Source organism: Xiphophorus hellerii, chromosome 2 (assembly GCF_003331165.1).
Source record: "Xiphophorus hellerii strain 12219 chromosome 2, Xiphophorus_hellerii-4.1, whole genome shotgun sequence".
NCBI classification, from domain to species: Eukaryota; Metazoa; Chordata; class Actinopteri; order Cyprinodontiformes; family Poeciliidae; genus Xiphophorus; species Xiphophorus hellerii.
This window is the reverse complement of record NC_045673.1, coordinates 10,885,811-10,912,716: the sequence shown is the minus strand read 5'-3', so window position 1 is coordinate 10,912,716 and position 26,906 is coordinate 10,885,811. Positions and strand designations below refer to the sequence as shown.

General features: G+C 36.4%; 1 long non-coding RNA gene across 1 annotated transcript; it reads left to right on the top strand.

Annotated features, from left to right (window-relative positions):
* Positions 1-8,604: 8,604 nt before the first annotated feature.
* On the top strand, positions 8,605-24,214 carry LOC116729882 (uncharacterized). Its single transcript, XR_004341214.1, has 3 exons — positions 8,605-10,816; positions 14,741-14,833; positions 22,820-24,214. It is a non-coding gene; the product is annotated as an uncharacterized LOC116729882 (long non-coding RNA).
* Positions 24,215-26,906: the final 2,692 nt, after the last annotated feature.

Sequence of the window (26,906 nt, the reverse complement as noted above, 5' to 3'; positions counted from 1 at the left end):
CTAGTGGAGCAACAGTTAGTACATGATTATGAAATATTTTTTAGCGGGCATAAAACAGAAGTAGGAGGGGGAATACATGGGGAGGAAATGACAGATTAAAACTTCTGCTCAATCACAACACAACCAAATAGTTGAGACGGTGTCTGGTGTTGAGAAGTGGAGGAGAATTTTCAATCCATCGACTACATCAATGAGAGTCGAGTTTGACGTTTTGGTCTAATGTCATATCAACCGCCCCTACATCATATGGAATTGTTAATGACAACATTAGACAAACTCACAATTTAGAAATCAGTCCTGCGTAGTTATGTTCTACAGATGCATGTTAGTAGTTCTATAAAAAAAAGGGTTTCTGCAGCATTTAGCAAGTTATGTGGTTCAACTTCACAATCATGAATTGAACGTAGACGGAAAAATTTGGACACACCTTCTCATTGAATTCAATTAGAACGTGTGTCCAAACTTTTGGTCTGTACTGTATATATATATATATATATATATATATATATTAAGCAGAAAGTCAAGAACTTTTATCCAAAATAAGCATTACCAAGATGCATTAAATATGTAGATATATATGTATAAAACAGTCAAAAAGCTACTTTAAATTAATCAAATGCCATTCATCCATTTTTTATACCTGCTTTATTCTTACATGGTTACTGGAGAGTTGGTAACTATCTCCAACATTTATTGGGCAAGAAGTGGAATATACTATGGACAGATTTCCACCAGTCCACTACAGGGCAGCACAAATACCAAATAACCATGAGAATTAGATGGCATCCCAGAAATGTTTTAATGTTTTAACTTTAGTTGCTCTAATGTTTTTGCCTATTACTTATTTATGGTTTTGTTTTGACTGCATTTTTGTTGTTAAAAAAACCCCAAAAACTGTAAAACTGAAAATCCAAATATACAGACCTATGTAGTTTTGACTGTCAAATGTTTTTCTAAAATCAGACCAGTTTTGATATTAAACATATGAATAAATACAGAGTGAACATTCTGGGTTTTTTTTTAACATGCTCATTTTAAACCACTATTTTGTAATTTCCTCTGATGTCAGTAACCAACAGCTTGTGAACTAATTGCAGTCGCCAAGTGGTAAACAGGCTTGTGAAGCAAGTAAAAGACATGACAACATGACAAAATATGTTTTCATTAGCTTATAGTTGATTAACCTCACAGCTAACATTTTTTTAATAGAGACACAGCAATTACTGTACATTTATTAACAAACTCCTTTTAGATTATCTCCTCACAAACGTCAATTACAGCATTTACTAACGACAAAATCAAGCTGTTGTCAGCTGCCAAACCTATCTTCTTAAATAGTGTTCTTTAATAAGTTTACAGGTTTTCATAAACTGTTATCTGAGAGAGAGTCTCTGCCTTGGGATGTACTTGTGTCTTGTCTTTCCAATTCCCCCCACCTCCTGAGTTTTTGACTTGGGAAAAGTCATGTCGTGGTAAGAAAAAAATTATTTCACAAGCTATATTTAGAGCATGTATGAGAGTAGACTAGCAGCTTGTCTTGGGAGTCAAAAATAGGTACCATGTCTTGTGCGATGGGACAGCCAGCACAAATGGGCTGGCGCACCTATCCAATTAACACCCTGCCTGGCAATCCCTCTCAGGTCACCTGCTGACTCCCATGGCATGCTCTACCTGTCTCTGCTGCTCTCAACACATGGCCTACTCCAATATAGAATTAACGGCACTTTTCACCTGGTCACGTCGACGGGCCATAGATTAGACTGGTGCTGCATGGAGATATGCAAGGTACTCCAAATGAGGGCACAGGAGGTTAAGATTTCAAATGCAGTGGGGCTATTGTTTTGCCACTTCTTTAATATTAATTAAACTCTGAGGTTAAAATGTTCCAAACCAAAGTACTGCTTAATTCTTGCACAAGTGAACACCTGATAAGGAACTTTATTTAATGATCATCTGGATGTTACAACTTATCACACAGGTTATGACCTTGATAAATCTAATAGGCAGCTAGGGCTAAGTGGTTCTTTTGTGTTGTGAAATTTTTTAAATAAATTACATTTTCTACAATGTTAACTAAATAAGGCCTTTTTTAAGGTGTTGGGAGGGTCCATTTTGCCAATTACTTAATCCCTAAACATGCAGTCAAATAGATGACAATTTTGCTGCTAAAAATAATAATATTGATGTCTATTGGGGTTGTATGGTAGCACTCTCAATAGCAGTGTTGTCTTGACGCAAGACGTTTCTGGGTTCAAATCCTGATGAGCTGAGTCATTCTGCATGGAGTTTGCATGTTCTCCTGATGCATGTTTTGGTTCCTTCTCAGTTTTCTCACATCCTCTCACTTAACAAAACCATGACTGTTTAATGATCTCTCTAATTGAGTGTGCATATGCGTAGTTGAACCAATGACTAACCAGGGCATGCCCGATGACCACTGGAAAGACAAGTGCTTATGGATGATAGTGGATTTCTAATGTTTCTCTCAACTAAAAATATAATCACATTTTTATGTAAGGCAAATGTCATGCTTGAATAATCAGTCAGTTTATGTTGATCAGCAGAGTAGGTTTATCTGAGCTCAAAGATTTAATTTTACATTTTATTTAACTTTTATTTTAAGTGGTTATGTAGAGGTATATTTACAGATATCAGATAGTTTGATGTTAAAATTTAGACTAAGCATTTCTTCACAAATATTGCACTTTAAATTCTCTTATTGATGACTTGTGTGTTCTGCCTAAAAGGTCACATGAAAAAATAAAGAAAACTTTATATTTTAAATCTATGAAGTAGTCTCTTTTGAGTCCTAAGTAAAATGCATAAAAGATGAATACTTCTACTTTTCTCTTAAGTTCTTTACATATATAAAATTTGATGTTAATTCATTGTGAAAGTGAAAACCTTTCCTCATGCAACCTATAACACCTGAAAGGCAACCTTATTGCTCACCAATGGAGGGGTATTTGGCAGTTTGAAGTAAATATCCCTTCACCCACCAAAACTGCTCTCTAGGCGACTTCAGAGTAGAAGAAAATCCAGCCCCTCTTTAGGAAGGGCTGAGCCCACTGGGCTTAAAGGTCCATTAGTATCAAAATTACTACCTCTTTCAAAGAACCTGCCATAAATTTTGTAGAAGAATTGGTAGGTCGAAAAAGAACACAAATTGGTGACAACCAGGAAAGCCTGATAGGTATATTTCTAACTGTGATCATCAAATAAATGTATTAAACAGAACATTTTTCTTCAGTGTGATCTGTCTGTGCCTTTAATCCTCAAGTAGTCTGCCAGCTGTTGGCATACTTGTTGGCATCTGGATACCATTTAAATCACATTCATTTTTAATGAACATTTTGAAGAACCTCAACAGACCACAGTGTAGTTTAAAAATATACACCAAATCCTTACAATAAACTAGTGTAACTCTGCAGACTGAAATAATTTGACATTGACATATTTTTCTACAGAGCATCTGAAAAAGATTTATCGTTTTTTTAAATAGGTTTTGGTGCTTAGATGACTTATTGACTTTGGAATGAAGTTCTTTGACAAATGTACAGTGTCTGCCACAGTCTGTTTTCTCAATATTAGCTCAAGAAGCTCTCAGTAACTGCAGTTTCTACACTAGAGCGTGAATCATGTGACCTGAGTTTAAGACTAGTCAAGCCACTTATTTGCTTTCAAATTTTGTTCTAGTCTGAGCTTCCTCACTTCGTGAGTTTTAAGCACTGCATTATTTTAGTGTAGTTTCTGCATTGTAGCTTCTAGGCAAAGGTGTGGAAAATATATATTTTTTTGTCCTATTAAGTTATTACAAAACTAGAGCATAAAATCTGATGGTAACGGATATCCTCAGAGTTGATGTGTAGCAAGAAGTGTTCCTTTCAGACCTCCATCTATTTGCTATACCAACTTAATACTTACAGAGTTTTGGGGGAACTGGTGCCATCTCCAATGGTCATTGAGCATCTGCACACATTGGCATGTTATTACAGAGCTACACACAGACAAACATGACATCAAACTATTTTACCCAGTGAAACTGTCGGTTACTCTACAAAGCCCTTTTTTCAAGTGTGACAGCAATGCCTCTCCTCCTTCCCTACTTCCTGTTCAAATATTGCATCATTCAAAGAGGAGAATCATTAACCATCAACCTTCTCATTGTCTTTATAGACTAGTTCTTAATCCAGACCAATAAGCAAGTTAAACCAGATCTTGTTTAAATCTTGCCTGGTGAAAACCTTGTGCTAGACTTTGCTTCAGTCGGTCTGAGCTCTCAGCTGTTCAGAAAAATTTGCTTCCTGGAGGGGTGGACTGTGTTGAGGTTTTAGATTTTACCCAATTGCTAATGTTTGCCCGTGATGTATGTAATGCACCAATTTGACGCTAAGAAGCTTATTGCTTTTGTCTGCGCTGTAAATAACCACCTTTCACCCTTTGGTACAGGGACTCCAGAAAATATAAATATTTCCATGGTGATAGCAAGAACACATGTAAGAATAATGAAAATATCAATAATAATCTAAACTATGTCCTCTGAAGCTTTCAGTGTCTGGAGCCATGGGAGGTTGTGACATTACTTGATTGAGAAAAACATCATAGACAAGCTAGTGATTTAGTCAGTCTAAATTGCAGTTTTTTTCTCACACCTTTCCATGCATTTCTGTGAGTAAATAACAGCAATGTAAGTAAATCAGTGCCTCTCCAAATCTTCATGTGGGGTTCATGATTAAACTCAAGATTACAAGTCTTTGCAAAGTTAAACAACCACACATTTCTCCTCCTTTTCTTATAATGCATTTTAAATACTGCTTAGCAAACAGCTACCGCCCCATACATTTTCCTCACATTTTATTTTATTTGTAATTGAAGTTAAAAATATCTGCATGGGTACACTTAATTGATTATAATTTTTTTTAAATCTTGCCAACTTAAATGAAATGTTGTAACTGCACTTTTTACTTTTTAAAGTAATTTAAGAAGCAAAATTTTTTTCGATGATTAATTACCTTCAGTGTTCAGGCTAAGATATTCACCCAGCAAGGTGAAAAGATATTCTTCAGCAACAACCATTGTATTTTTAAAGTTATATCATCACATTAAAGTCCAGCCAAGGATAACAAAATGACACCATTAGATATTTTATCCTTGTAGAGTTTAAGTGGGGGTCACGGTCATTTAGAGAAGATTTACAGCAGTGTCCCATGAAGTATTTTGTGTGTGTGTTACAGCAGTATTTCTGGGTACCTGGTCTGACATACCTATACATTAGGTTTTGTTTGTGGTTTTCATGGACAGAATTGCTAGATGTAGATGTAGAGAGGTGGGTATCATGGTTTTAGAACCTCCGTGACTCATCTATCCTACCCTAACCCTAACCCTACCCTAACCCTAACTTTTACAGATTATGTAGTTTTGTCAGTGTCTTCAGGAGAGAGGCTTTTGTGTGTACTGGAGCAGTTTACACCTGAGTGTTAAATGGTCCGCATGAGAGTCAGATCCTCTAAGGTTAGTTCTGTGGTTTTCTATGGAGAAAAGATGGATTGCTGCATCCGGGTTGGGGGTCAGTCTCTCCCTTAAGCAGAGTTTAAGTATCCGGGTGTTTTGCCCACAAGTGATAGTGAGCAAAACTCACAAGTGAAGAGGTGGATAGACTGAGGTTGATAATTATTGTTTTCTTGTGTTTTACACATTTCAAAACCCTTTGAAACGGGACTGAAAAAAATATACATATATTATCTTCTCTGTTAAAATAATTTGTCCTTTTTTGCTTAATCCTTATTGTTGCCTTTCTCAATTACATTATAAACTAACACCTACAATAGATGTGATACACAGTTTCAGTTGAAAAGTAATGAAAACTAACATAGCTGCACTTATATATTCAAAAGTACGAGAAGAAAGTTTTTTTTTCTTTTTTGCTTTGTTTTTTTTATGTTGTTGTTGCCTTCCAGCCACAATAGATAAGATCTTTGCCTGAAGCCTAATCACCCCACACCCACATCCCAGAAAGACCCTCAAGTGGCATCCTGTGCCGATAAGAGTTGGTTAGATTTGATACATGACTCCATGTCTGCAGGTGTATGAATTCAATAATACTTTAACTCAGGATTTTCTCTCTGTCAACTTGAGAAAGGGAAATATCATTAGGCCAAGTTTTCCATGGATAAACGTTTCTATCAGGGGATGTTATAAACCATTCACATCATCAGAGAGGTATCACTTTGCAGAGATGAGTATTGCATGTGAAAGGCTACACTCACCTTAGTGGATCCCAGTGGATATTAACCTAACAGCTGAGGACTCCGGTGGGCACCTCAGCAGGCAGATATCCTTTATTATGCTGCAAGTCAGTGGGCACAAATATGATCCGGTTTATGTGAAGCTTTCAATGGAGCTTTGTAGAAAAGGGATGCAGCTTGTCTACACTGCATGTAATTTGCAGATTCTTTACACTGTATTGTGTATGCTGACAGGTTTGTGATTTGTTTGCACTTCACGGGCGTCTAATTGATTAAGATTAAAGGAGGGGATGGTTTGTGGGGCTGTCGAAGGAAACTCCTGCCACCTTTGTGTTTTTATGTGCCCCTCCTTTTTTTAAAGTGGGACTACACACCTAACATGAGCCAACACAGGCCACATGCTGGCCTGCATGCTGGTTCACATGCACTGCATGACACAGCAGCTGAATAAAGCCATCACTTGCTCACTAAATAACCAGCCCAGTGGCTTTGCTGTCTGTTCCAAGGGAGCTCTGCCAAGCCTCCTATCCACTCAGGAACTCCTACTGCACATTTTGTGGGCCTATTGTTATTAAAAAATAGATTAAGTGGAGGTTTCAAAGACTTTTTTTTGCATTTAAAAGTAAAAATCAGAATTAATCAGACATGAAATGTTGTTTGATGTAACACTGAATGACAAGATTATATACAAGTCTAAAGAAGTTTACATTTGCAGTGAGAACTTACAATTAAATGAATTGAATCCCCAAAACCGTCACTTCTTTCAATTAAAGCATTAATGTGAAAGCTATGCTGAAGTGGGTTTTATGACAAAGAGAAAATATTATGTCAAAGTCAAAGAAGTGGTTTTATTTTCCACTGCAAGCTAAAGCATAATACTACTACAAAGAATTAGAACTGAATCCTGTCCTACTCCACTCGCTTTGATAGTGGACCACCATGTTATAAATAATGTAAAAGGATTTGCAAAGCAGAGAAAGAGAGCTGCTTTCAGAGGAGTGAACGTTCTTTTACTAGTATGTGACCAAAAAAAGGAAAAAAATGTGTTAAGTCTTTGCAGCCCAGACTTGAGGTATAAAAGAGTTCATATATTTTCTTTTGTATTGTTCAGGTTAAGAGAGTGTTTGGTTTCCTTTTTTACAGTTTTTGGTAGCTTATTTTTCTGCCAAAAAAGGTGTCCGTGGCCTACTGGGACCACTTAAAAGTTTATGCAGAGTACCGGCCAAGTTGGACAAAAAAGGAGCCTTGAAGTATACACACACTGGCCCCTTTCTCAGAACCTCTCAGCTCTGGCTTAGGGGGGAGTGTTGTTGGTTTATGAGAGGGGAAAATAGCCCCAGCCTCCCACAAAAGTGAAATGGGATTAAGGCCTTTGTTCGGTCCACAATGGTGAGGGGAATTAGCAATAGTTGTAGGCACTTAGAAGAGCTCTCACACTGAAGCTTATCCCAGATTTTGCACAATAATCATTTGAATATCAACAGTGTTTTGCAACTACAGCGTTAATGTATAAACCTTTCTCTTTAGGATATCAAAATCCCCAAAAGAAGTTCTTAGTTCATGGCTACATCACAAATATGGATGCCCTTATTTAGAAAATTTTATTTTTGTGCATTATTATTGCAGAAATATTTCTAAAATAATATACCAAAGTTTTCATGCATCTATCTATTTTTTAATATTATTTGTCTACTTGGTGTGCTAAAATATCATTAAATCTCTAAAAAGGATTTAATGCTGTTATTTTAATTATTTTCTGATGCCAAATAAACTTTTCAAAATAGTTTTAACAGTGCCGGAACAAGGACTTATGAGGCCCAAAAGCCGCCACTGTGCCACTCCCTTTGATATTGCCATTTTTGCATTCTGCATTTATTAATTCCCTTTAGGATTAATAAAGTATTTTCAAACTGAATTGAAATTAATTAAATAACCATTGAATAACTTGTTTTGCAGTTGAATAGTGAGCCAACAATGCACTACACTGACTGTTTTAAACAATCTGTCCTTTTACTTTATTTTCTAACTATGCAGCATGTTAGATGGATGTTCTGTATTAGATGGATGTGCTTATGTTAAACCACTGTCGTTTCAATATTAATTTTTGTAAGAATTTCCTATTTCTTTTGTATGTAAACTGTGAAATTAAGCAATTTTAGGGCTTGATGAGATTTGTTTTTCTCAGCAGTTGACAGTTTTACAAAAGTTTTTCTCAACTTCTATGATTTAGTCAGAGAAAGGTGCAGAGAGGTAAATTTGATAAAATTTGCTTTGATTATTTTCAGAGTCTGAAGACATCAAGAGGTTGTCTTTTAGCTCTATTAATTGCTTAGCTATTTACATCTGTAGTGTGCACAGACACAACTAGCAGGAGAAATTATAAAATTAGTTACTTTTTTTTACCTTAAACTATGAAAGTTAATTTGGTTCAGATACCCAACTCAAAAAGTACAGATGTCTATATTACAGATTATTTTCTTGCAGAGTGATATTTTAAGTGCTTTTTTCGGTAATGTTGAGTATGGCTTGCTGCTTATGAAGTTCCAAATTCACCAGAAGGGTTGAATACATAAAACCTTTTTTTTTTTTATACTCTCTTCCTAATAATGTCTTGCTACTGAAAAGCATGTCCATGTGCTGTAGAGGATAAGCAATCATCCCTTGTTTGTGGCTCTTCCTGCATGAATTGCTGCCCTTCTACTGTAGTTTAAGTTCCCATTTCTTCCTTCCACTCAACTTTACATTATTATGGTTGGATACAGCACTGAGCTGGCTTCTTTAGCAATACACTTTAATGACTTGCCCTCCTTGTGAACAACTGCCAGCTTTCCAGGGCTGTGTCGGCCATAGCATATCATTTCTGCAATAACAACAAAAAACAAATTCCTTCTACTTTTCTTTGAAACTGAAACATGGATTTTCATTAGCTGTAAGTCATAATCATAACAATTAACATGAATAAGCACAAGATGTGTGTATTGAATCATTATAGTCTGGATTTTGAATTTAATTATTGAGATATTAGAATTTTTCAAAATGCACCTGGATGTGCATAATTGTATTAGTCAACATTAACTGGGTAAATTAAACTCTTGTTGGACCCCCAGGCCAATCTGGGTCCCCAACAGTTGCTTAGCCCAGTAATCCATTGGGCTGCCCCTGAATAAGAAATATACTTGAGAAGCATCAAGTAAATATTTTATTTTTAAACTTTCCAAAATATAATGTGTCAAAAAGTGACATGTGACTTCAAAATGAATGGCTTCACTAAGTGATGTAGCAGAAATGATTGGTGTACAGATTCTTATTTTAGAATAAAACATTTGATATATTTAAAAACTTTAAGAAGATTGGTAGTCTTTTACTTTTTTTTTTTCAAGCCTTATTTAAAGAATCAAACTCTCGTTTGACTCGTCGGCAATGAGACAGATTCACTGACAGGCTGAACTCTCACAGAGGAGAGAAGGTTTGAGAGCTTTTGCCTTAGTTGTGTCTCACAAGACCGGCCCGTAGAAGGGAGATGGCCTCAGCATTTTTTTGCCCACACACTGAAAACGTATTGTCCAAATCACAAAACATTGAGTGAGATCAGCAGACTTGTCAAGAGGCCCTGGCTTGAATATGAATGATGAGAGAAGAGCAGGGTGGTCCTCGTGCTGTTTTGGTGTTAGGCAGGTGAACATAAGCTTAACTGTCTCTGGCAGCTGTCCATCGCCGAATCAGCAGAGGTTACCGCTGTAGAAAAGAGAGCGAGAGGGAGAGAAAAACACAGCTATTTAGCACTTTTATGTAAATTGGCTCTGGAAACTGAGAGAAAGCATCTGCAGGCCCTAGTGTAATTCTCAAAATATTTGTTTTTCAGTGATTGCAAATTTTAAGTGCTAATATGAAATCATGACTCTGTCTTCCTCAAATTTGATCAACTTCTTCTCTCCTGGTGAATTGAAAAATGCTGGAAGTTGTTTTTTTGAAGTTCTTGCATATATATATATATATATATATATATATATATATATATATATACTGTATATATTTCTGTCAATCTGCTGAAATTGAGACATAACACCTCCCATTCTTTCCTGTCCTTAACACATGCACGCACGCTAGCTCAATTCACTCAAGTGTCTGCATAGTTCTTCGCATTCAACTGGATACAATGATGCACAAGATGAATAAAGTTATCTCTGCAGCTGAAAGGGATGTTGCCGGTGGGAGGGAACGGGGAGGTTCCCCCTGTGCTCCCGAGCCTGAAAAGAGCCAGGCTTTGAGGGCCGCTGCTGTAGAGGTCAGGGACCCAGCTGCTTTTAGGGCTGAAAGGGACACTGGCGGGCTGGACCGGCCGCGAACAAAAAAAAAAAAAAAAAAAACACACAATCACGTCAAATAAAGACATCTCAGATTGGATGCTGACAGATCCCTTCCCAAAGTCGCTGAACTCACTCAGCTCAAACTTTGCTCGGGTTTGTATCATGTTGCACAGTCTGAGTCCCACCTCACTTGAGCCTGACATATAAATCTTAGAGCTTTTTTTTGTTTTAATTTTGGAGTCTGAAAACAACATTTCTACCCAGGTAGGATTTTTAAAAGTTATTTCCTGCTGGCCGAAGTTGATGGCAATGTTAAAACCAACCAATTTTGAATATTCTGTTTTTCTCCATGTAGTCTCCATAAGGTGTTGTTTTCCTGTGTTGGACTCAGAAAGTGCTTTGTTGATCTGAGTTTTTTTTGTTTGTTTGTTTTCAAACCTCAATGTAGATAGAGCTTCATTTTTTTTCTGAAAACAGACATTAATACCCCTCCTTACTTCCAAGTTTACAGATTTCACAGGGTACAGAAATTTGCTCTGAGTTTAAATTTGTGGGAGGTAAGTAGGATAATAATCAGACCACATTACGAGGAACCGATTGTTCATTTTCTCCGTCAGCAGCAGCAGCGGAGCTTTGCCCAGAGATGTGCCGACCTGTGCAGATGGGGTTCAAAGCCAATTTCCATGTTAAAAACTCTGCACGCTTCAAAAATCCTTTCTGACTGACTCTTGTTGATCAGAGTGTGCGACAAGGCTGTCTTTTTAGAGCTAGCAGAGACAGATGTAAGCGGACAAATGTACAACAAACAGTCTAGTTCTGAGTGTAGTAATGGTGTTGTTTTCATGCATGCCCTGAGGCGGTGACATGAAGACAAAAGATGGCTCTGAAGCGTGCCGTCAAAATGCAAAAAATGGGCCATTACATGTGTCATACAGTAATTACACAAGCTGTAAAAAAAAAAAAAAAAAGAAAATGTACGCCCTTATTTATTCTATTTTTTCCTCATTTTTCCTTCATCCAATATGTGTCAAGTGTCACTACAAAGCATTAATTCTTTTCAGAAATTCAGTTTAGCCATTCATCATCAGCTCACATTTACATTCGTTTTCCTTCATACACTCTGCAAGGAGAAGAAAGAGAGAACTGGAGTGAGGGAAATTTGTTTGATGAGTTATGAGATGAAAATTTCTTTTAGTATCACTTCTTCCATTCTGTTATGTTGTTCTTTATATTGCTGTCATTTGCAGCCTTATTTGTTGTTGTTTTTTTTTGTTTCATTTTGTTTTCACTGACACAAATAATTTGCAGAAAAATATAAGTTGAGAGCTGAAAAATCTTAACTGCAGTCACATTTTCTTTTAGAGGAAAAGAAAACCAGAGAACAGACCCATTTTTTTCAGTTCTTTGTTCACTGCTATCATAAGACTCTAATGGTGTCTCTGCTATAAGCTTCCAGCCCCCTTCGACGCCGTGCTGGTTATAATATAGCCATTGAAACGCTTGCTTGCTGCAGAGTATTAAGCAATGGCGGAAACACAATCTTTGGTGGGCTCCTAACAATAGATAGGAGGCATGATGACTTATTAAACACAGCCAACCTTGCAGCATAGCTTTTCTCATTATCTTTTCAATTCCCAGCCTCTAAAGCCTACGGGTCTGGCGACAAAACTCTCCGTCGTGTAATTCTCTTGCAGGCTCCTTTCATCAGCCGATTTCGCGGAGAAATATGAAGCTGATTTTATCGCACTCTATAAATTCACAAAAGGCCCCCTCGAGTTGCCCCCATGGAAGGCATACCTCATCTCAGTGATGTGCCACCACTATTGCTGATCCCAGGCATTTGATAAGAGAGTCTCTCCTTTTTTTTAATGATTTGACAGACATCAGACATGAGCCCTACAGACACAGCATTTTTAATACACTTTTCTTTGCTTGTTTACACCAGGCTGCTCAGATGAAAAGAACATATCTAACAAATCTTTCTCACAATAGGTGATATATATATTTAAAGGTACTGCAGCTTTAAGATAATAATCAGTCATGTGACTTTGTCACAAATAAATTTTGCTTTATTATTGCAAGTAAAAAAGAAAATTAGCTCTGCAAAACTAAAAATATCTTGTTTTAAACAAATTTTCCTGAGACCTGCCGTCTTTAATAATGCTGGTATGAAAATATTTAAACTCATATGTATTCATACGCTGAGCATCTTAAAAGATTTTCATTCAAAACTTTGTTTTGAAATGGAAATGATAAACATATTTTAAAAGAAAATAAAACAATGTAAAATGACTATTATTTTTTTTTAAATCTATATTTGTTCCTCTTTTTCATTAACAGTACTACTTAGCTTGTCAATAATCAATGCAATAATCTAAATTTGGATTTAGAAAGTCCAACTCCTATTGTAATTGCTGATGAACTTTTTCTTTGTATTCACTGATAATATTTTACAATTTATTTTTTGTTTTTGTGATTAGCTCCAAATCTTTGTTTGGAAGAACTCCTTACAATGACCCTAATCTTTGTCTGCTATCACAGATTTTTATTTTTATTTTAATTTGTTTTTTATATATCTATTTTATCGGACTCAATTTGCCTAGGCCACTCCAAAAAATTAATTTTACTTCCATTCAGAAGAAACAAGAGTATAAATAAATATATTTTTTTTACACATTCTCAATAAAAAAGCTGTGTTTTTACAAATCACAATACTTATCACAAATGCCTATGTTTTAGTTACAAAACATTGAAAACAGTCCATTTTGTGAAAAGCACCTGATAAATAGCTTGTTTCTTTTTTGTTTTTTCCCCAAATATTTCTTTTTAAATAATTTCCTGTTTGGAATTGATAGTGTCAACATTTAGATTTTTAATTTTTTTTTAAATGCTACAAAAGTCTTCCCGCAATGCACAAATTGAGTAAATAATAATAGATTGCTGCTATCAAATAATTTAGATGACTAAAATGACATCTTACACAGACGACAAATTAGTTGCCAGGGAATCAGAAGGACAGCTACTGTCACATAATTTTAAATGCAATGCTTTTAAATGTTTCATCTGTTTTTCTCACGTGAGTTCTGGCATGTTTTTTGCATCCTGGCATGCAGCGGGAATTGTTGTCTTTGAAATGCTTTGACTGTGGTGTCACTTTTTGAAAAACTTTCATCACGCTCAGATACCTAATCAATTGAAATGGATCTGCCTTAGCCTGGAGCCCAGGTGTAACTTTGACCAGCTTTCATCAGCTCAGCCCTCTTCTCTCTCTCTTTTTTATGAAAAAACAAACAAACCAGAAATCCATGCTTTCATGAAAATTTTAGTTTGAAATGGATACTCAGCTTCCCCACCGGACTGGAGCTGAATTTAAAGTGACAGCATTTAATGTGAAAGCAGTTCAGCTACATGATTATAGACAAAGCTGCATGCATATACAGTACGTCTGAAAATGTTTAAAATATTGCCTGATAATTGTCACTTCTAACACGACTGTCATTCAGCACCTCAGTACTAATTAGATTTCCTACATTATAATGTTTGATAATGGTACCGTCCAGCAAAAACATTTGTGTGAGCCTTGTGTTAACTCTTTGTGAACCTATTTCATATTTGCTATTTCACCTCCACAGGGGAGAAAATATTATCTGCAATAATCACTGTCATCAACGTGATCCCCTCCGTGGTCTGTTGGCTCCAAATAAGTAATTTAGTTGTAAAGCAGCTTCATTTATTTTGCCTATTCATTTCTTCTTCCTATCATATATCTAAATACAAATCTTCATTTTATAACTGACAGCTTATTACCTCTGAGCACATGCTGATAAATTTAATTCCAATGAGTTAGCCTCCATTTTGCCATCCCATTATCCACTAATGTGGCAGCAGGCTGGCAGAGAGGAAACTTGCAGGAGAAGAACTCAGAAATTATTATTATTATTATTATTATTTTATTGTATTATTATTTTAAGTATTTAGTTTATTCTATATCCTATATTTATTTTATTACAAAATAAATGTAGAATAAATAAAGATAAAAATGCACAAATAAAACACAATTTTTGACATTAAGACACTTTTTAAAACATTTACTTACTCATTTCCATCCTTCCTTAATTGGTTAATTAAAATTCAGACACATCTGAACTAAAAACAGCATTTTTAATGATCCATTTTTCTTCCTTTCAGTTAATTTTGGAGTGGACATCCCTGTCTGAACGCACACTTTCTAACCAAGCAACCTTCCACCTCAGTTGGGTCTATTTTGGTGAAGCAACTAAAGTAAGTAAACAATTATTATTAGCTTTGATGTTGGCCTGAATGGCACTCAATTAACAATGTGGCTAATGAGCCCATTAAGGATGAAAGTGTTCTCAACAGGTATGAGAGGATACTGCTGTTTTTGGAGGCTCAGTTCTCAGCACTGAATGCAGCATAAATGACGGAGCTCTTTCTCAATCGCTTCAAAGGCCAAAGCTCCGCTGCCCAGAGAGCAGAGTTAAATAAAGGTTTTCTTGCAACATAATAAAAAAGGAAGAAGAAAAAAAAAACCTAATAAATATTTTACATTTGGTTCAGATTGACAATGTACAAAAGCAACCAACTAACAAAGTTAGGTTTGCATAAAAATTTTCCTCTCGTCCCATTGAAAGCCAAATATTTTTCTTCCTCTCTCACAGCTCAAGGAGGAAATCCAGTTGTGTATTTTTTTATTTTATTTTTGTGCAAAATTTGTTTCAGTTTTGTTGAGCAAATGTTGAGTTTCCCCCTCTGTCTAAGAGTGATTACGTCTCAGTGCAAACAAGGCTTGTCTGTTGTAATGAAAGCAAAGTGAAAGAAAGGGGCTGGGAGCCCTTCTTTTCTGCAGCAGCAGCGTTTCCTCTGAAGGATTTCCCACTAAAACACACTGAAAGCCTCATGTGTGGATTATTTCCACATAATTTGCTGCTGGAATCCAAAAAGTACCCATCAGCTAGCAACAACAAATCTTTTTTTCTTCTCGACTGTTTTTAATACAAACTGTTTCTCACTCCATCAAACACACTCAAAAATGTTTTAATTTTCAATTCTCTTCTGTATTAAGAGTGCAAAAATGCACGTTGTATAAATATTGCTATTTTATGTTTAAATGTTTACTGAAGGAAAAGCTGTTTTGATTCCTGTTGTTGAGTGGCAACAGTGTTTCTATGCATTCAGGCAGAAAATGGAACCATTTCTTTAAAAAAAGGCTAATTTAATTCAAAAACATTCACTTTGCACCAAAAAGTAACACAAAGTAACAAATAAATGTGTCTTTTTGTAAAACCTGCTTGTCTGCAGAAGTTTCCAAATGTTATCACTAGTTTCAGCTCAAGAATACCTTGAGGTGTTTTTTCCCCTTCCTTTTCTGTGTAAATCCGTCTAAAGCTGCCAGCGCTGACATACACAGCATATGCTAAATACAGATAAGAGCATTTTTTTTAATAGATCGGCAAAAAGTCTCCCCCACATAGCTCAATGGATGTGCTTTGAATGCAGTAGATAAGTTGGCTTAAGCTGAATGCTGTATCCCAGTGCAACATTGTGCGACTGGGTGAGCCCATCACAAAACTAGCCTTCCAGTAAAGACCACTTCCAGGGGAGGGATTATAGAAAAGCCTTCGAGATCAGCTTCATGTCTTGCTGGAGTTTATGATTATTAATAGTGCTGTATGACAGGGGAAGAAAATAGGCGTTGGCAGGGATCATGTGGCAAAAAATCTTTAAGCCATTTATTTACCTACAATGTCAAATGAAATAGAGTGGAAGGAGTTTGTTTGGATGTCTTGCTGCTTTGTTTAGTCAACTTTTCAAGTGTTTTTTTATGTGTGTAAATATTGATTTCTTCATGAATTGTGTTTAGACTATTAAACTTTACAATAAAAAGTTCAGATTTTCACGAAAAGAACTAACTAGAAATGTGTCAAATAAATTATTGCAAATGAGGTTTTCTGGAGAGAGTTTTATGGGTGAGCTGAGGCCATAAAGTTTGATTTTTACTTTGTTACATTACCTCTAGTTGGATTTGTTTAGATAGATAGATATCTATAGATAGATAGATAGATAGATAGATAGATAGATAGATAGATAGATAGATAGATAGATAGATAGATAGATAGATAGATAGATAGATAGATAGATAGATAGAGTAGGGACTGTTGGACTGGCTTTGTTTCTTTAAGCTCTCCTCAGGTCATCTGATTATGTGGCCGAAGAAATGAGAGGGGCCAGATAAGCCTCTTTTATTCCTCCAAGCCACTCAAGAGCTGAAGCACCAGCTTCTGTCGCTGCGCTGTGACGAGGGAAGAAAACAAGTCATTTGTGAACAACAAAATTGCTTCTCTCTAAAATGTGCTTGTTAAATCCCAAACACGTGGCTGAACCACTTTGATAGTGTGTCTCTTTAACTTTATTTCCTGTTTAAAATGAAATTAACTTTCCATACAGTTTCACAAGCTCAACGTGTTTAGAGACACTGTGGGGTTTTAGACTGCTATCTTATGTTTTGAACCGCAGGATTAAGCTTTAAAGATTTCAGCTCCCTTGATTATAGTGCTTTGCAAAAAAAAAATAAAAAATCTAAAATTGCATCTCATTCAGTAATATGGAAATGTCCCCAGTTCCTACTACATGTCACGAGGGCATCTTTTCTCTGCCTCCTTAATAAGGCTGTTCTGCAGGCCTCTACTGTAATATATTTCCCCAATAAAGCAATTCCAAAGCCAGTCTGGCCTTTTGACCAGCGCTGAGAATGTGGAAAGCAGCAGGCTGCCTTTGCTAACTAGGCTTTACTCTCTAATATTAGATACCTGTCCCTTGGCTTTTTCAGAAGGATGGTGGTGGTGGGGGTGAGCTTAGCAGTTGATATTTTCATTTGGTCCTGCCAAGATGCGACACCCCTGCTTTAATCTTGTGTTTGACGCTAAGCGCTCTGTTCATGAAGAGTCTCGCCGAACTTCAACCTCCGGGTGCTGCTGTCATATAAAAAAATGATGCGAGAGGAGGCGGGGTGAGTGGAGCTGCTCTGTGTATCCTTGACCTCTCCCAGTTGGCCCGCCAAAGTCTTTCCCCTGCCCTTTTTAATCAGGTGGGACCTTCCCTTTTAGAGAAGAAGATTGTATATTCTCTGCATCTTTTGTTCTAACTGGCACGCATACCTACAGACAGAGAGTTTTTAATCTAAACAAACACAGATAAAAATGTTCTCTTTAATTTCATCCTTGATGAGATGCTTGAATCATGTAATATACAAAATGAAAAATTCTGTATTTTGATTATGCTTTTCAAGACCAGAGCTGCAGGATTATCAAGCAAACTCTTAGAAATAAGACCAGGGAGTGGTCTGTAGAATTCCTCATTATAAGCAACTACCTCTTCAGTCAGCCAACCTGGCATTGTGCGCCACTTCCGTGTTAGCGTTTATCGTGATGTTGAGGACAAACAAGCCACTTCTCTGCAATCATTAAAGGTGTGCTTCCCCTACTGATTGATGTGCTGGAATCAATTGCTCCCCATAGCATCCATGTCAGTCTATTACACCACAGCCGGGTAATGACAGGCTGTTCTTCCGCAAGATTATAGAGCATTGTCACAAAGCAACAAAGACTTGCTTCCCTTTTGTCTGACCTGGTCTGTGATAATTGGAAAAAGCTTCATTTTTACACCAAAGGAGAAAAAAAATGCATTGATGGAGGTGTGTTTTTATTAGAAATACTGTTGATGCAGTTAATTGCTTTAATGATTTATGCATCTGAATAAAAGTCCAGAAAATAGTATTTTTTTTTATTTTATATTGTAAAAAAGAGTAGTGCATCAAAAATAAAACTGAAAGGTGTGATGTGCAATCACATCCACTCCCCTGTACTCTGATCCCCCAAAATAAACCAAGTACAAACACCTGCCCTTCAATTCAAAGCTTGGATTCTACTTTATAACCTAATTCTGCTCTAAACTTCCCCACAACTTTGTCCCTGACCTGTCTGGTGCAGTTCTTTGATCTTCGTCATGCTGTTTGTACTCTAATAATCTATTGCAAGCCGTTGAAACCGTCACAGAACTGAGTTTTATTACACAAAACTGGGCTTTGTTTAGGAGTTGGGTGAATTCTGAGGGTAGATGAGGTGTAAGACTAAAAAGGCATGAATATGAATGCACCCCAAAATCTGTATTTTTTTTTAATTTCAGAGTTATATGCTCTTTTGTATTGCTATATAGCATACAATATTTCAAAATACATAAAAATTCATTTGTCCATTATCTAAATCTGCTTATCCTTGCAGGTTCACTGAGGCACTGATGAGGCGTTGGGCATGAGGCAGGGTACACCCTGAACAGATCGCCAGTTCATTGCAGTGAAACATTTGTCCGTTTAAAATTATTTTGAGTTTATTGAGTGCCAATACATCTGCAAGCCATTGTGGGTGATTTCAGTAGGCTACAGTGGGTTTTATTTAGGTGTATCAGGGTAAAATGGGCTGAATATGAATGCACGACACTTTTTAATGGCTCTTCTTTTGATGAAACCATGTACCATTTTTCTTGTCAATTTTAGACTACTTGTGTTAATCTGTCACTATGAAATCAGGATAAAGTGTATTGACGATAAAAGGGTATTAATTTTTTTTTAAAGTATTTTCCTTCCTCTGTACAATTAAATACTTTGAAATTCGTACAACAAAATGTGAATAAGTTCAAGTTGTGTTTGTAGTTTCACAAGGCACTGCTTTTCTTTAAATTTCAGCAAATGCTTTCCAATCCAAACATATTTGAAATCTCCAAAACAACAGGTGTTTTCTCCCTCTGAGTAACTGTCCTTTTTATTGTCCTGTGAATACCCTGCAGCTTGGTCACTGCCAAGCTGACTTCCATCCAAACCGCCAAGTGCCAACAAGCAACCCTGCAACTCAGTGATGCAGCAAGCAGCCCTGAACCTGATTACACATGATCAAAGACAAATTCTTCAACAATTTGATTATGTTTTTAAGCTTGAATAAGATCAACATGCCCGCAGCTGCAGCGTTCCTCTGAAATACCTAATTGAAAAGACTTTTTTTTTTTTTTTTTACCTTTGCTTGGTTTAATGCAGCAATTGCCGTTTTCCTCAGGTTGACCTCAATCACTGGAGCAGGACTACAGTGTGTGCTGCATTTAATTACCTACAGTGAATTTGATTATCAGGAAATATGGTGCATATCAAGTGAATCCCTGCCCTCGAGAAATATCTTTTCTGTATAGTTAAAGTTGGAAAAAGATGACATGGGAACTTCAGTCAAGACAAAAGGCGCCAGCTAATGAGACTGGTTAGTGATTCAAATTTATGGAAATTTTATTAATTACAGAAACCTATCTTTCATCCGTACCATTTGGTTCGTGAAGTAATTAAAGCCAACAATGGCTGTCGCCGCAGTCGAGGAACCAAACAAGATCAAAGAAGACGGAGCACTGAGGAGAAAGTGCCTGCGTATCCTGATCTGGGCCTGGCCGTGGGCATCGTGGCCTCATTAAAACCCAATCGCGCTGATCATCAATTAACCTGCTTTGTTTTTGCTTCTGATTTGTAACTTGCACAACAACCGTTCCCCAGTGTTAAAAGTTTGTGCCAGAGGGGAATGAGGCTCATCATAAGTGCTGCCTCTGTGGCATAGAGGGACAACTTTTGATTGGTTGACTGGAAAGAAAAGCTTGACCGATACGTCTCTTTAGTCCAAGGAAATTCTAAACTCTCAGAAGAATCTTATATCATAATAACTGATATCTGCAGTTACTTTATTTATTTATTTATTTTAGTTTTGACATAGCAAGTGAAAATAAGAACAGAAAAAGAAAAATCTTAATTTTTTTTGGGGGGGGGGGGTGGGGAGTTGTTTTGTTTTTTTTGTTTTGGCCACAGCAAGAAATTTAATTTTGTAAAACAATGTGTTGTGAATTCTATTACTGTCATAAAATCTGCTTAAATCTTTACATTCAGGCAGAGAGATCTGTAAATTGGTGGAAAGTATTTTTTGGTTTTGTTCAGCAATATTTAAATTTTCTTGGATCTTATTATGGTCAAAAATTGGTTTACATACATATATATATATATATATATATATATATATATATATATATATATATATATATATATATATATATATATATATATATATTTGTGTGTGTGTGGGCGGGGGTGTGTGTGTGTGTGTGTGTGTATAAAGAGCTAACTATAAGTTGCAACAGAACTGCTGCAATTCATGATACAGATGGCATTAATTTCTTTGAGATCACACTAGAGGATTAATCAGCAGTCTCTAAATATTTTGGACAGCTTCTAAAGGAGTTATGTGTACCATTTTCATAGAAAAATATAAGTCCACATTCTTACTTATAAGTAATAAGTTGCCAATCAAACAGGTTAGTTCAGACATAAAAAAGAGAAAACTTTTCATTGTAACTTTTAGGTTATTTAAATCCTTTATGATTTAGACTATTGGTCAGAATCTGCTGTCTACCTTACTATTGAACAATCACTTTATAATGTAATTTGAACTATGTCTTTAGACCTGAAGAAGATATAACCCAAAGTTGATCAGTCTTGATGTCAAAATTGTGAAAATTCAGTATGTCTCAAATCATTATCCTGCTGTGAGTGGTTTCTAAAATAACAGGAGATTGCTTTCTTTTCAATAAAAACTGGAACAGAAGTTTGTCAGGGAACTATATTAGGTTCTCTGTTCTTTATATTACTCTCAATCTTCCAGATGTGCATCCTCATACTGACATGCAAGCATACTGATAACAAAGTTGTCAATCTGCAAGGGTATTGCAAAAATGAGAATCTCAAGGTTTTTGTTAAAAATCTGTGTAACCTAAACTCAATCCAGGTGAGAATTAATTTTTAGAATAAGAGGATAAATACCTGGGTATGCGATTTTGAACAAATTTGAAGAACTTTGTTAAAAGGATTTTCTGAATATCAAAAATGAATCTTAAATATTTTAGATGATAAGAAACTGTCTGATATTTAAATGTACGATGTTTAAACATTTTGAGATAATTTCACATTTGTCTTATTGGTTTCCAGTCTGGTTTCAAACAAACTGATAAATGAGCAGAAATGTGGAGTATGTTTATATTCAAGGATTAAACATTGTTTCTACAGAAACAAAAGTTAAGAACAGGTCTACTAAGACTGGATTGGTTTGGAAACAAATGTTGACTCATGTCTAATTCTATGTACCTTTCTATCTTCTTTTGCCATGTCTTTTTTTAATGATACCCTCAATCTAGCTGCAGCACTTTTTGCAAGCAATGTTTTCTGTATTTTATCTTTATTTTTGTTTCAAAATGTGGAAAGTCCATCTGTAACAAAAATGTGTTTAATGTGTTGCATTTTTTACTCTACAAGTGTATCCTTATTGTTCTTTTCAACAGAAAAGCTCTGCCTGGAATTGCATCTACAAATTGGTTCTCTCCTGTCAGGCCCGTCTCCTTTTTAACAGTTACTGTTTGTTGTCCCTCTTCAAGTAATAAAAAAATGAACAAATCATTTATTTTTCTTCAACTGGACAGTTATGTCTAAAGTTCTCCACCTAGCTACTATGAACAAAACTTTTTCTTGACTGAAAAGTTGTAAAGATGAACTTAAAGCACTGTTCATCCAAACACATCTCATGACCCCACATTCTGTTTAGATAACAAATGACTGGCCAGTCTTTACTTTTATTATTTGCAGTGGAAGTCATATTTAAAATAAGAGATTAGCTGCTCATCACAATATTGGTGGATTATCAACAACCTCCAATGAAAGCAGCCCTGGCTGCGGGTCGATAAGAGTTTGACTGCATTTCGAATTAATTTTCTTGAGCTTAGAGAGCCGGCCTCCTATCTTGTTATTGATCAAAGCCTTAATCCATAAGCAAGCTCATCCTCTCCTTGTGGAATGAGCTGTAAAATATATAAAACCATCACTATGAGGGGGTGGGGGGAAACTCTTGACTGTTTTAAAAAAATGAAGTGATTTTGACTGTATTATTTAGGAATTTATTCCCAGAGCTTTGTTTCACTCCTCTGTTCAGGTCGTATTAATTGTATTTTTGTTTGATATCCTTTTAACTTTTTTTTTTTTTTTTTGCATGGGGGAGGTAATATTCATTCAGCTCCATCCTCCTTTTGGGCTGGGCTTGTGTTTACATGATGACAGATTGATTTCTAGGGAAAACAGGATTGGCCCCCAACACACCTCAGCTGCTTTCTGTTTGTCTTTTCCAACAGAGGGACCTCCACTGTGGATGAAATTTAGCCACAATCCCTCTGACCTTTTGGGTTCAACGTTTGTCTCCAGTCCAGTGACCACAAACAACTCCTGGATTGCTGTAAATGTCAGTGCAGCGGTGTCCCCGCCCTATCCCCTGTGAACCACAGAGCTGCACTCAACCTGCACTAACAGGACAATTTCATGAGGGCTCCATTATCAGTTAGACCAGGTTTGATAACTCAGGTTTCCTTCTAATGATGTCTCTATAACCTGAAGAGCTATCATCAGTCAGGCAGTAAAGAGTCTCTTGTACTTTTTTTTTTCTTTTACTTTTATCCAGCCAAAAATATCATACGAGTCAAAGGTAGAAATTATTAAAAATAATTTTGACCTATTTTGTGTACCACCCAGTGTTCACCATCTATCATAATTGTCAGATGTAATAGATTGTAATTTATATCCTGAAGACACTGGTTGTAATGCATTCCATTTTGAAGCACTTTGGCTCACACTTCCCCCCACCCATAAACAGACACGCTCCCTTTTCTCTGCTCCCTGGGCCTCCTGAGGTTGGTGTCTCTGCTTTAGAACTCCATTGTTGCCTGCTGCTGGATAATGCCCTTATTAATTGTACCTCTTTGTAAGGTGTCAGCTGTAGCCTCAGATTGAGATGGATGGATCTCTGGAGTCTGCTTCCCTGGCCCTCCATAGACTCTCTATCTCTGCGCAACACACAGATGCAACAGCAAGCTCTGCCACATATGACTAAAAGCCTTGATAAAACAGGCATTTTAATTGTTGCACCAGAAAGGAAAAGGTCTCCAACTAAAACCTAATAAAGGTAATTTTACCTATTTCTAAGGTGAGTTGGCGTCTTACGTAGGATCCATAACAAAGCTGAATTATATCTAGATTTCTTTTCTATATTGATTATTTCAGTTTATTGCAGATATGCTGCTTAATTAAGTGCATTGAACCCTTTGTGAATTTAGCTGCATTGACATCAAATCCTCCAGCTCTCATTAAAGGAAACAGAGTCAGTTTAATTAATGTATATTAAGCTCCACTGATACTATTTTTTTAGCTTTGAGTAAAGTGTGGTGGTGCCTCCGTTGGGTCCTAAAAAGAAAGGTTTGATTGCTTCCTTAAGAATAAGACCTTTATTTTATTATTATTATTATTATTATTATTATTATTATTGCTCCTTAATCATTTGCAGATGTATTAATTAAATTGCAATATATTGAAATGGGTGAAATAATAAATAAGGATTACTAACGGTATCTCTCACATTAGTTTGTTTCGATTTAAGACAACCTACAGAATAATAGTAGTAGCTCTGTCTCCCTCATGTTTTACTGCTATGGTGTAAAATGTGATTGCTATTTTTTCAATTAAAAAAATTTACTGTGTATGCTGTACTTTTGGCCTTTTTTTATACAAGGCTCCATAGAGTTCACTTTTTTAATATGGCTTTACGCTTGCCAGATTTTGCAAATCAACTCTTTTCTGACGGAAAATGTTGATCTTCAGCCTCTTTGGTGACATGTACTTTCATGATTTCCCTGAACAGTTTTAACATTTTGCAGAATTAATCTCGTGAGATTTATGTGAGAGGTGAGAAGAAGCAGGTTACCCCACACACCTTCAGTCATCCTGTCTTATGTCCATGATTTGTAGTCCACTTTGTTGCATAAGTAAAGCTTGAATACAGATTCACATTTCACCATAAACTGTTGTCAAATTGCTTCTATTGCGTCAAGATATTAGAGTTAAACGAAAATAAGTTGCAAAAGCAGAATGCTCAAACCTCAGTTTTCTAATTAAAACATCACTTGAGACATTGTTGCTCTTTAAAATCTCCACAGTTTGAGCATCAGCTCAGAGAGGAAGAAAGAAGCGGCAGGGGATAAAAAAAAGAAAAGAGAAAGCGCACAGAAGAAAATGGAGATCCACTCCCTTCAGATCCCATTTAGAAAGGGCCCTGCACATTTTTAAAGTGTCAATTGTTTTTGGCTCTTGAAGTGTAGATGGAATGTTTGAATTCCAGTATTAACTGTAGTGCCTGCTGAGTTAAATTATGGTCCCTGGGCAGTGGGGTGGGAGTAATCAATAAGAATACACAAGGCGGTGTGTAATGTGTCTGCTCCTAGCAGCAGGGACACCGTCCCCCTTAGCCTGTCCCCCAGCAGGTTAGATAAATATGATACTGAAACAGGGCACACTGGATTATATGATATCAATGTAGAATCAGGGAAGTGCTATTACACTCCCCTAGCCCACTGTGAGTACTATTGACAAGGTTGGCTTTGAACACTGTAGTGTATTCCTCACTCTTGCCACTCTCCGTTTCCTCGCTTTTTTTTTTTTTTCCTTTTCCTCCCTGCATAATGTGAAGAACCCCGAGAGGAGAGGGATCTATATTTCACTTAGCTTTGATTAAAATGCCTGTTTTATGTCTCCGCCTCAAAGTTGTGTTTGCTGGTTCCACGAGTTAATCTGTCCTTGGCTTGCTTTGATCATAACTTACACATTTTCATGTGTTTTTCATATAAATAGCGGGGGGAAAAAACTAATGTTCAATCAATTCAGCACAATTGATTTGGTTTTTCACCATGTGATCCTATTGATATGTAACTCTTTACTTCTTCCTCCTGCTGACCCTGTCAAATGTCCAGCCAATTAACTGTTGTGCAGATGTTGTTTTTTTTCTGCCTACTTACCAGTTGCTCATACAGTAACCTCATATTACTGCTCTGTTCGGACTATTGATTAACTATTGCTCCTTAGTGGTGAAGGATCAAACCTGGCATGACTAAAAGGCCATTATCAGTGTCCACTTCAGATAACCTGGTACAGGTCACAACCCCATCTGCCCTCTCCAGCCATTTAAACCACCCCTCCCCTTCAGAGAGACATCATTATCATTCTTGTCTTAAATGACAAGCAGGTCGGTAAAGATGAGCGTGTCACATGTGAATACAATATGCTTCTGTGAGACACCACCTGAGGCTTTCCTTAAAAAATGCATGAGCTCTAATGTGATAAAGGCGCTCCAGGCGAATGTAGCGTGCTCAGGATAATTTGGGAAAATAATATCTCAGATTGTAAAATGAAAAAGCAAACTTTTTAGATGTTTTTAAAAAGTCTAACTTTCCCCTTGTGTTAGATCTGCTCAGTATTTGGAGTTGAAGTCATCAATGCAAAACTGATGTGTTTTGCATGAATGGTACCCAAGGCAAGCCCCTCTTTTAGCACCTTCATTTTATAGCAACACCAAGATTATTGTTGAAAAAGTGAAGATTTTTGCCCAGGTTTGCCCAGTTTAAGGTCTTGCTTATTTATTTTTGCTTTCTTTTTGTCTCAGTCTGAGTTTATCCTAATACCAAAAGACATTTAAAATGCTACTTTAAAAAAAAGTCTTATAAATATTTGTACTTTGAAGAGTCTCTGTTGCCCTAAATGCCTCAATCCATGCTTCCCCGCAGCAAGCATCTCATTCATTTAATAGACACCTGTTCATTATTCATTATTCAACTTTCGTTTTCTCCTTGCCAAATTTTCCTGCTGGCCTTTCAACCTCATGGTTTGGATTTATTTATTTGTTCCTTTGTTGAGTACGTTTTTAAATCTTTAATTTGTGAATTGTTTACTTTCCTCACATTTCTGCCTAACACCTTTCTACATTGCTTTATGCAATCTGTCTTACACTCTCAACTTGTACAACTTGCTAAGTGCTCAGGTGCCCTTAAGCAGAATGCCGTCCTAAGTAGTCTGCATTTCAGAAGTCAATCAATTAACTAAATTGATTAAATTTGAATATTGCTGTAACAAGGCCACATTTAGGAGCCTTTTAATTTGCTTTTAACTTTTTCAAGTTCATCCATATGCCACAATGTACTGGACCGAGTGGATGGAGTCTCACTTCCCTGAATGCCATCAATTCAAGATCTGAACATCCACAATACTGATGCTCAAGATTAAAAAAATAAATGTGGATTAGTTACAATCAGTATCGTCGCCACAAGGAATGGTGTAATAAATGCATGTTTTTCATACCTCGTCCAACCCTACTTTGAATGCTTCATTTAGAACCCAACGAGT